General features: G+C 46.3%; 1 non-coding gene across 1 annotated transcript; it reads right to left on the reverse strand.

Moving 5' to 3' along the window:
- Nucleotides 1–3150: 3150 nt before the first annotated feature.
- On the reverse strand, nucleotides 3151–3222 carry TRNAC-GCA (transfer RNA cysteine (anticodon GCA)). Its single transcript has one exon. It is a non-coding gene; the product is annotated as a tRNA-Cys (tRNA).
- Nucleotides 3223–10939: the final 7717 nt, after the last annotated feature.

The raw sequence follows: 10939 nt of genomic DNA on the forward strand, positions 1-10939 counted from the left end.
GGCCTAGAAACTGAAATACAGAGAAACGGGGGCAACGGAGGGGATGGGGTAGCGATGGTGGAACGGCCCTTCCTCAGGGAGAAGCAGGGTCCACTGCTTACCTGTCCTCTATTCGCGTGATGGGCCTGACTCAGCCAAGCTGGCCTCTACTGGCACCTGTGGACACGGCTCTGGGGTGGGCTCACACCCCTCTGTTGTCTCTGGCCTCTTAGGCCCTCTCTTGCCCAGGGTGCAGGCTCCCGGCTCCCAGCTCCAGGCAGGGTCCCCTTCATGACCTCATGCCTCCAGGGCCAGGCTGGCCCTTACTTCTTCAGAGAAAGAGGTGGGAGATCCAGCTGTCGCCCTGTAGTGGGCACGAGAGCTCTCACCTCCTTGCTGGGGACCCACGGATACGTTAGGTCATGTAGGGAGGGGCATGGAGGGTGCTAGCCAGCTGACCCCAAGAGAGAGGGGGTCCTGGGTTACCAAAGTGGACCCCATGGCATCACGAGGGTCCTTGTAAGTGGAAGAGGGAGGCGAAGGAAGAGAGCCCAGTGGGCAGTGTGACTACAGAGCTCCATGCATGATGGGGTGGTCATTCAGATCAATTGGGAAAAGAACCCCCCACCCCCAATGGATCAATCTTATAAATAATTTTTTAAAAGTAAGATCATCCTTGCTTATATAAGAGTGATAAACTTGTTGATTAATCTTATGTAAGTAAGATTGAACTTACTTTTAAAATTTATTTATTTATTGTCCAAACTGGGTCTCAGTTTTGGCAAGCGGGATCAATTAATAGTTCCCCAACCAGGGATTGAACCTGGCCCCCTGCATTGGGGGCCCAGCAAGGAGGTGAGAGCTCTCGTGCCCACCACAGGGCGACGACTACTGCATTGGGAGCATGGAGTCTTAGCCCCTGGACCACCAGGGAAGTCCCAGGTTAATCTTGCTTATGTAATCTTATCAATCTTTTTATCAGAAGCAGCAGCTCGGCCTTGAATGCCAATCATACTCAAAAATAATTTCAAATGTATTAAAGATATAAACATAGATGATCTTAAAAATACAAAATTTGGGGATGATATTTTTACAGCTTGGAGGAAGGAGGAGCATCTGCTTGAGTAGAACTAGAAACTCAACAGTATGTGACAACCTATAAGGGAAAAGAATCTGAAAGAGTGGATATAAACACACACATATATACACACACACACACATATACACACACACACATATACACACACATACACACATATACACACACATACACACATATACACACATACACACACATATACACACACATATACACACATACACACATATACACACACATACACACACATATACACACACACATATATGGGTATGGTTCACCCTCTAAGTCTTGTCCGGTTCTTGTGACACTTTGGATTCAGGTGCTGTACACCTGGAACTTACATGGTATTGTACATCAGCTATACGCTGTGTGCCAAGTGGCTTCAGTCGTGCCTGACTCTTTGCAGCCCCATGGACTGTAGCCGCCAGGCTCCTCCGTCCATGGGACTCTGCAGGCAAGAGTACTGGAGTGGGTTTCCGTGCCCTCCCCAGGGCGTCCTCCAGGCCTAGGGACTGAATCTGCTTCTCTTAGGCCTCCCACATTGGCAGGCGGGTTCTTTCCCACCAGCACCACCCGGGAAGCCCCATCAACCATACTTCAATTAAAAAGATGAAAAAATAAGACTAGGAACTAGGACGCACGGAGAAAAGATGAATGGTCTTGGCTGCATAAAAGCATGATGTCTCTGAACAAGCAGACACAAGTCAGAACAGGTATGAGAAACGGCAAGAACACAGGGCGGCTCTTGTGAGCAAAGCTCCCCCTCTGTGCACATGGCTCCCACAAACAGATGAGGGGGCAGCCTTACAGGAGAGGGTCGGAGGGAACGAGCTGTCGGGGGTCACAGACGAAGAAACACGAGACGCAGGGTAGGGGCCGGCCTCCTGCTGGGACCTTGGCCTTTTGTTGGCTTGTTTGAATTGTGGATGAAATAAGTCAATAATCAATACCAGGATGGAAAAGAGCTTTATTTGAGCCAAACTGAGGACTAGCCTAGACGCCCGCTTCCCAGATGACTGTGAGAAGTCGCTTTGGAGAAGCAGGGGTTTTTAGGACAATGTTATATCTTGTCAGGATGAAGGACTTTAAACAAGTCAGGGTTCCATTTCTTCAAGGTTTCAAAGCAAAAACGAAACAGCAGACCAGCTGGCTTCGCTGGTGGCTCAGATGGTAAAGAATCTGCTCGCAAGGCAGGAGACCCGGGTTCGATCCCTGGGTTGGTTGGGAAGATCCCCTGGAGAAGGGAATGGCAACCCACTCCAGTGTTCTTCCCTGGAGAATCCCATGAATGGAGGAGCCTGGTGGGCTACAGTCCATGGGGTTGCAAAGAGCTGGATACGACTGAGGGACGGTCACTTTCTCCATTCACGTGCACAGCAAGTCAGTATGGAGCCTGGGAAGAGAATCTTATCAGTAAAGGAGGACACGCATTGGGTCCCAGGAAGAGAGGCATTTAATCATTATTTTTAACCTGGACCTTCTTTGCTTCTGATCAGTATGCACTTTTCTTTAATAATTAAAGCGGATGTACAATGTATAGATAGGCCACAAACAAGCCATTCTAATTAGTATCAAATTCAAGTGAACTCATGCATAAGCCAGAATGACTTCCCTGTGTCTCAGTATGTGAAGCTTTTTGTATCAGAACTTGTGGTTGGTGACCTTTACTTTCAGGTCTTTAGCCCCAAACTTGTGTTTGAGTTTTTAATTTATATATATGTATGTATACATATTTGAAGTATAGTTGACTTACAATGTTTCAACATTGTAACATTCAGTTATTGTTGTTCAGCCGCCCAGTTGACTCTTTGTGACCCCTTGGATGGCAGCACACCAGGCCTCCCTGTCCATCACCATCTCCCAGAGTTTGCCCAAGTTCATGTCCATTGCATCGGTGATGCTATCCAGCTGTCTCATCCTCTAACACCCTCTTGAAGTGAAGTGAAGTCGTTCAGTCGTATCCAACTCTTTGCGACCCCATGGACAGTAGCCTACCGGGCTCTGCCGTCCATGGGATTTTCCAGGCAAGAAAACTGGAGCAGGGTGCCATTTCCTTCTTCAGGGGAATCTTCCCAACCCGGGGATCGAACCCAGGTCTCCTGCATTGCAGACAGACGCTTTACCATCTGAGCCACCAGGGAAGCCTCTTACCCTTACTCTTTCCTAGCAGCAGGGTCTTTTCCAATAAGTCCACTGTTCACATATACACATACGTTATTTTTCATATTATTTTCCATTATAGCAAGTTATTGACTATAGTTACCTACGCTATATAGTAAACATTTGTTGCCTGTTGTGTGTCTACTTCTTAAAGAATTAGAACTCTAGCATTCTATTCATATTGTCAAACACGTGGAACCAAAATGTCATAATTTTTTAACTAGGCAGAAATTCATGTTTTCTAAAATATCTGTATTTTACATGCTCTTTATATAGGTATACAAAAGCTTTCCTACTATGCTTGAGGAAGAACAGCCGATGAGTGAGTATCTGGCCTTCTGTGAGTGGTTAGGTTTGTTTTCAGTGCCCTCCTGTCCTCTCTGACTTACTTGTACAATGATCAGGAAGCAGGTTCTAAGTGATCACTGTCTTAGGGAGACCATATGGAGAGTATGTTTATAAACTAATGAAATTTTTATTAAATGTTCCGTTAGCATGATAAAAGTGTTTATTCTAGTTTTGGGTGTAAAGCTTTTATACATAGTTATTAACTATTATATTAAGGTCGTTAGTCATGTTATTCAAATTCTTACACCCCATTTTTATTATTTAATCCATTTCTGAGAAGTGTGTGTCTTTCTCAGTTTCCCCCTTGAATTTACACATCTTTCACTGTAACTATTCTGATGTTTTATTATGTGTCCCAGGATACATGACTATTATGTTTTCTCCATGAATTATCTCTGTAATCAATATAAAATTGCTTCTCTGTCCTTTTAAAGAATGTTGGCTTTGAAATCTCATGTTAATATTCATATACCTGCTTTTTCTTGGCATTTTCCTCTTGCGTCTCATCTATCCCTTTATTTATTAACATTCAGTGATGTTAATGAAGCTGCTGTCATTCCGTTTTGATGCACCTCTGGTAAAGAGCGTGCATTTATATCTAAACTGTGGGAAGATGCCTTTTAAAGGGGGAATTCAACCTATTAAAATGACTAACGTCTCAAGGTAGTTCAGTGACCCTATTGCTAGTTCTTCTGTTTAGATTTTGAAGGAAAAGCACTAGCCAATGGAAATAAGATGTCGAAATTACTAAAGGAAAGAAAGAGAAAGATTTCCACCAATCAGGACAGTATTTGGAGAGACAGAAATCTCCAAGGAAGGCAGTGTGTTCAAGTCCCAGCCACCTTCTCAGGGCCTTCAGCACACTTCCCAATCTCTCCAGTCACCCTGGAAAGATGTCTCATGAACTCCTTGGAATTCAGTGATTGATTTTCTTTCATTAACGTTAGTTTAGAAGTCTATTCTTCAACTTCCTTTAAAAGGGATGATTGCTTCCACTTAACTGAAAATGTACTGGCTCTGCCTAAAATGACAAGGCACTGTGTGCAGCCGAGTAATTGCTGAAGACATCACTATTGTGAAGTCCCATCCTTCATACCTCCAGCATAACAGATTTTTATATATATTTTGTGTGTGTTTTAATGTAGCTTCATCTTTTAAAAGTTGAAGTATGGTTGATTTATAAAGTTGTATTAGTTTCCGGTGTATAGCAAAGTGATCCCACTCTCTCTAGAGCTCTCTCTCTCCATATTGCTTTTCAGCCCACTCCAGTATTCTTGCCTGGAGAATCCCATGGACGGAGGAGCCTGGTGGGCCACAGACTATAGGGTTGCCAAGAGTCAGGCATGACGAAGCGACTGAGCACGCACGCACGCATGCATTGCTTTTCAGATTTTTTTCCTTATAGGCGATTATAAGGCACTGGTTACAGTCACGCGATATTGACTACAGTTTCCTGGGCTAGACAGCAGGTCCTTATTTGTTTTATGTGTAGTAGAGTTTCTGTGCTAATCCCAAACTCCTTATTTATTCCCTTTCCCCTTTGGTAACCATGAGTTTGTTTTCTGTCTCTGCCAGTCTATTTCTGTCTTGTAAACAGGTCATTTGTATCATTTTTTAAAGATTCCATAAATAGGCAATATGTCATATGAAATTTGTCTTTCTCTGACTGGCTTACTTCACTTACTATGATAATCTCTAGGTCCATCCATATTGCTGCAAATGGAATTATTTCATTCTTTTTTTATGGGCCAAGTAGTATTTGGAAACCCACTCCAATATTCTTGCCTGGGAAATCCCTTAGCAGAGGAGCCTGACGGGCCGCAGTCCATGGGGTTGCAAGAGTCAGACACGACTTAGCGACTAAGTATTCCATTGTGTGTGTACCTATCTATCTTCTTTATCGAGTTTTCTAGATTTTATATTTATCTCACATTTTTCTAGGAGATATCAGTAAAATGTTCTGCTGATGGTGCCTGTTTTGAAATTGGTCCTTTATCTGCGGCCAGTTTAATCTAATATCTGGCGATTCTTCGTTGTTTATTAATTTTTATTCCACAGCCAGATTAACCTGGGGTGAACTGTTTTAGAAACTGTGAAGGTCAGCTCTCCATTTCCTCAGAGTAAACCTCGTCCTGGAGGGTAAGATTCCCCAGTACAAAGGCTTCCCTTCAGGAAGCTGGGCAGGGACCGCAGTACAGACCCCACTGAGGGCTCCAGGGTCTCTGGCCCCTGCTGACCCTCCCAGGTCGTAGCTGGTACAGCACACATCGGGAGAAAAGCTGGTGGGATAAAGAGAGCAAACACACACTTTATCTGCAGTGACAGAGCTCTCTGATTAAAACAGCCTCAAAATGTGTGTTTTTCTGAACAGCTTTATTTCCATTAATAAGTGAAGAAAAAACTGGATTTAAGAGTGAGGCTTAGCCCTGAAGGCAGCCGAGATCTCCCACAAACTGAAGACCTAATTCAGCGCATCTGAATTTGATGATTCCATCTCTGTTGCAAGCAGAGATGCTGGAAGACGGGGAAGAAGACCCTCTCCAGGTGGGCTGGTGTACCTGGGCAGCGGGGCATATGAGACAAGGGTGACGGGGGCATCCGCTGTGACGCCCAGGCAGTGGGAGGTACCTGCCTGGTTCTTGCCACTGACACCCAAGGACAGAAGTGTCAGGCCCTGGCCAATCCCATTATTGCACCATGCACCCTCGGAGAGGGGAGGAAAGATGAAATGAGTGCTCGGTGGTGAGAATGGGAAGAATGGGATCTCTTCTTTGTGAGCCGAGGCTCCCCCTTCTGTGTGGGGGCACAGATGTCACCCCCTCCCACCCCTCCAGCTGATATTGCTATTTGCAGCCTGATCGTCATTCCCACTTACCTACATCCACTGTCTTTAAATGACCCAGATGTTGCTCAAAGACACACTTCCACGCTGACAGCCTTCCTGTCTTCCAGTGACCTTTAGGTTATTCTTATTTTGTATCTCTTTTATTTCAAGGGCATCTAGAAGGGGGGAGCTATAAACATGAGGATCTAGTTCCTCTTTTTGGGCTGAAAGGTGGCAGGAGGGGTGAGAGGCGGACTCTAAGGGACCCTGGGGGAGGCAGAGGATGTGACCAGCAACTCTGTAGCTGGGAAGCTTGGGAGAAGAAAAGGGGTAGTGTCCTTCCTGTCTGCAGAGATTTGACATTCCCAGTGTGGAGACGGCACAAGGACCTGGGACTGTGGGAGAACTCGTGCACGGGTGCTCGGCAGAGACGAGTTCTGCTCCGGGGCAAGGTTTGCATCTGTTACTCATTTCAGCCCCTGCTTTGATATGATGAGCATTCTGGAATTTCTGTATTCTCTTTTCCAACTTCTGCTCATCTTTAAAGGAAGGAGCTCGATCCGTGTCCTCTACGGAAACCCGTGCACACCATTGTCATCTGTACTAGCAAGCAGCCCAACAAATGTCTCTGGAAAGAACGCCTTTTGGGGACTGGGATACAGCCACGGGCATCCCTTTGAGGAGCAAATGAAACTCCTCTTCCGAGTGACTTGAGTGCTCCTGGTTTGCACTGTCTTTTTAGCGCTTTGTTGTTCAGTCGCTCAGTTGTGTCTGACTCTTTTTGACCCCATGGACCGCAGCACCAGGCTCCCCTGTCTTCCACTGTCTCCTGGAGTTTGCTCAAATTCATGTCCATTGAGTCAGTGATGCCATCCAACCATCTCATCTGCTGCCCCTTCTCCTTTTGCCTTCAGTCCTTCCCAGCATCAAGGTCTTTTCCAGTGAGTCTTCCCAATGGCACCTACTTATCCTTCAAATGGGTGCATCCTATTGATTCCTGGAGGTGAGGGGATTACCACCGAGTGCCCCCACTCCTCTGGGGCAGCCCCTCCCGCTGCCCTCCTGACTCAGGCAGGCAGCACTGCTGTGGTTCACTCTGCTCCTGCCCTGGGAGGCCTGCCTGAGCCCCCAGGGGCAGAACAGTACCTGCTGGTGTGAATATCCGTGTGACCTCATGGCCCCTTTCAGCGTCTCAGTTCTTCCAATACCTGTGTTTATTTCTTGTATTAAATTCCCTACCCTGGTTTCTTCTTCTGACTGATACAGTGGGTCATCTAGTTTCTCAACAACTTATTCATTGTTAGAAAAAAAGAAAATTGTCCTGCTTCTACATACCAAGCACTGTGCTGCCTGCTCAGCATTGGAGAAGAAAATGGGAAACAACTGAATCAATGTCTGTTGTCTTGGAATTCAGTGACTGAAGGTGTGCGTAAGGGACGCCATTCCTGCCTTGAGCCCTGCCACACCCGCAGGCACTGAATATTTTGGACGTCTCTGTGTTTTGACTCCATGACTGGGCACGCTCCCCAGGGAGAGGATTTCAGAGGAGACATAACTGTATCTCCACTAATGGCTAAGTGTTAGATTCTTTTTTGCAGGTGGGCACACTGCGGCATGTGGGAATCTCAGTTTCCCAACCAGGGATCAAACCTGTGCAGTAGAAGGGCAGAGTCTCAGCCACTGGACTGAAGGGATGTCCCTAAATGCTGGCTTCTTAACTGGACTTTAGTTCTGGTTCTAGAGTGACCGGATATGGTGTTGACAGCTGACAGTTACACCTGAATGTGATGGGAGCTTGAACTTTTACAGGCTTCCCTGGGGGCTCAGACGGTAAAGAATCCGCCTGCTATGCAGGAGACCCCGATTTGATCTCTGGGTCAGGAAGATCCCCTGGAGAAGGAAATGGCACCCCACTCCAGTGCTCTTGCCTGGAGAATCCCATGGACAGGAGGAGTCTGGCGGGCTACAGTCCATGGGGTCACTAAGAGTCAGACAGGACTGAGCGACTAGCACTGTCACTTGAACGTGAACTTTGACATCGACCCTCGCCGTGTCCTGGAAGGAGCTCACTGAGTGGATGGAGAGCCAGGCCATGCCCCACTTCCCCAGGTCATGCCCCACTTCTGGCGCTTTGAAGAACACAGCATCCTTCAATCCCTTTATGTTCTTGGAAGAAAAAGTTTCAACGTCACTGCTGAACATTTTTAGCAACTGAAGCAAGTGTTTAAAGTGGAGTGAAACCCTCGAGACAGCCTTGACCCAATCAGAATGCCAAGTACCACTTATGAGCCAGAGCTTACCCACAGCAGGCGCTCCTGACGGGAACCGGTTTCAGAAGCTGGGCTGGGAGGACCTTTGTCAGACGCTGCTCTGCTCTCTGAGCCATGAGTCTTTAGGCAGACCACCCTGAGGCCCCACGGAATCTCTGTCCTCACACGATTTGATGGATCAGCTAGCATTTATCAGCCTCTGAAGCTCCATGCCTGAAAGTGACATTTTCTTGGAATCGAAGCCTTTAAAAGAGGAGCGTTCGATCTGATGGGCGGGTGATTTATTGGGCTGCTGGACCATTCGGAGTTTTCTGACTGTGGTGCAGCTGCCGCTTGGTGCCCTGGTTGATGATAGATGATGCTTTCACAGGGAGGTAATCTCAGAGAAGGTCTCCTGTGGCCTGGTGAGCTGGCTGTACAATTTCTTTGGTGTAGTGCCTGGAGCCAGCGTGAGGAATTCCACCTGTGACAAGGTCATGCGGCAGAGCTCTGATGGCAAGGCTAATCAGACCTCAGGTTTTCCCCCTGGAATTTCCTGAGCATCCACCCCCCAAAAAATAAGAATCTGCCTGCTTTTCCACTCTTCTGACATTCTCTGGAAAAAGTCAATTCAGGGCTTTAGTCTTCTGCATTTGAAAGAGTGTTTCAATCCAAAAACCCCTCTGATGGCTTTCTAGCCTGCCTGCAGGACTCGTACAGCTGCGTGTGTGATTGTTTGAGGTCTCCTGACCGCAGGAGGCACAGAAAGCTTAAAACATCCTAGGAATGAAGGGGGTTATGAGGAGTCAAAGTCACTAGAATAGGACTGATTAAAAGTTTCATTTGTTGAGCCAATACTTGCTGCCAAATTTTCATATCCTTTATTTTTAGATATAGTTGGTATATAGAAAAACAAGTAGTAGACCCGATATTAGCAACATTACATCTTTGAGTTAAGTACCTTCTTTGTTATAACCCACTGCACCTTTTTCTATAGAGATGTAACTTTAGCGCTTTAAGGAGATGCAGATTAAAGAAAAACACTTAGTGGAAATGAAATTAACATTCATTAAGGAAGAGAGCCAAAAAGTGTTAACAAGCCTCTTGGCCAGAAGATAATGTAAATCACCTGAGACCTTTTGTATACAAAAAGATTTACAGAAAGAGTCTGGGCTGCGAATGCTACATAATTTTGTATTACCCATTGATCTCTATGTATAATCAAAAGTATAAAAGGCCTTGAAGGACAATAGAAGGAGAGCCAGTCGCTGGACTGGTTTCCCCCGTGTCTCCTCTTTGCTCTAATTTCAGGCTGAATTCCCATCGGGGGCGTGGAGGCTCACTATGTCTACTTACTTGTCCCGGCTTCTAAGATCCATAAGAGAGAGAGCCCAAGGCGGGGCAATCTCTGATATTCAAATGGGCGCCGGCGGCCTAACGTAGACGGTGCGAGCTCCTTGTCTGGAACTTTATTGGTTTTCCAATAAAGTAACCAAGTTAATCAGCCTCTTCTCTCCACTTAACCTTCCTACTACACTATTTCTTCCTAATCTAATCTTACATTAATAAATAAATAAGTCTTTCCTCGCCAACGCCGTCCCCACTTCGAATTCCTTGGAACCACCGGGGCTGGACCCCGGCAGTGTAGAACAAAGTTCTTAATATCTTTTTTTTGTTTGTTTTTTGAGAGGGAGACATGGGCCTATTGAGAATCTGATAAAAGTTATAGTCCCTTTAACTAGAGAAATGTATTTGCACATCATTTTGCGTACGCTGCTGCTAAGTTGCTTCAGTCGTGTCCGACTCTGTGCAACCCCATAGACGGCAGCCCACTAGGCTCCTCTGTCCCTGGGATTCTCCAGGCAAGAACACTGGAGTGGGTTGCCATTTCCTTCTCCAATGCATGAAAAGTGAAAGTGAAGTCACTCAGTCATGCCCAACTCTTAGCGACCCCGTGGACTGGAGCCTACCAGGCTCCTCTGTCCATGGGATTTTCCAGGCATAGTCTCTCTTAAACCCATACATCCAGTGGGCCCCAGATTAGTGACTCCTGATAGAACATGCACGGCTATTGTGTGCTGAGAAGTGGGCTGTGATGAATGGCATATCTGGCTTTTGGCCTCTTGGGGTGTAAGTTTCACGCATCCTAAAGAGTGGCAAAGGCTGAGCATTCACAGGCACCCCAAGTTACAGTCTGTAACTTACCCCGGTTTCTCCATGGTCCAGTGTCTTTGGCTTGAACTGGGTGATGTCTGGGCTCTATTTCATCACCATTTC

Source organism: Ovis canadensis, chromosome 4 (assembly GCF_042477335.2).
Source record: "Ovis canadensis isolate MfBH-ARS-UI-01 breed Bighorn chromosome 4, ARS-UI_OviCan_v2, whole genome shotgun sequence".
Taxonomy (NCBI): Eukaryota; Metazoa; Chordata; class Mammalia; order Artiodactyla; family Bovidae; genus Ovis; species Ovis canadensis.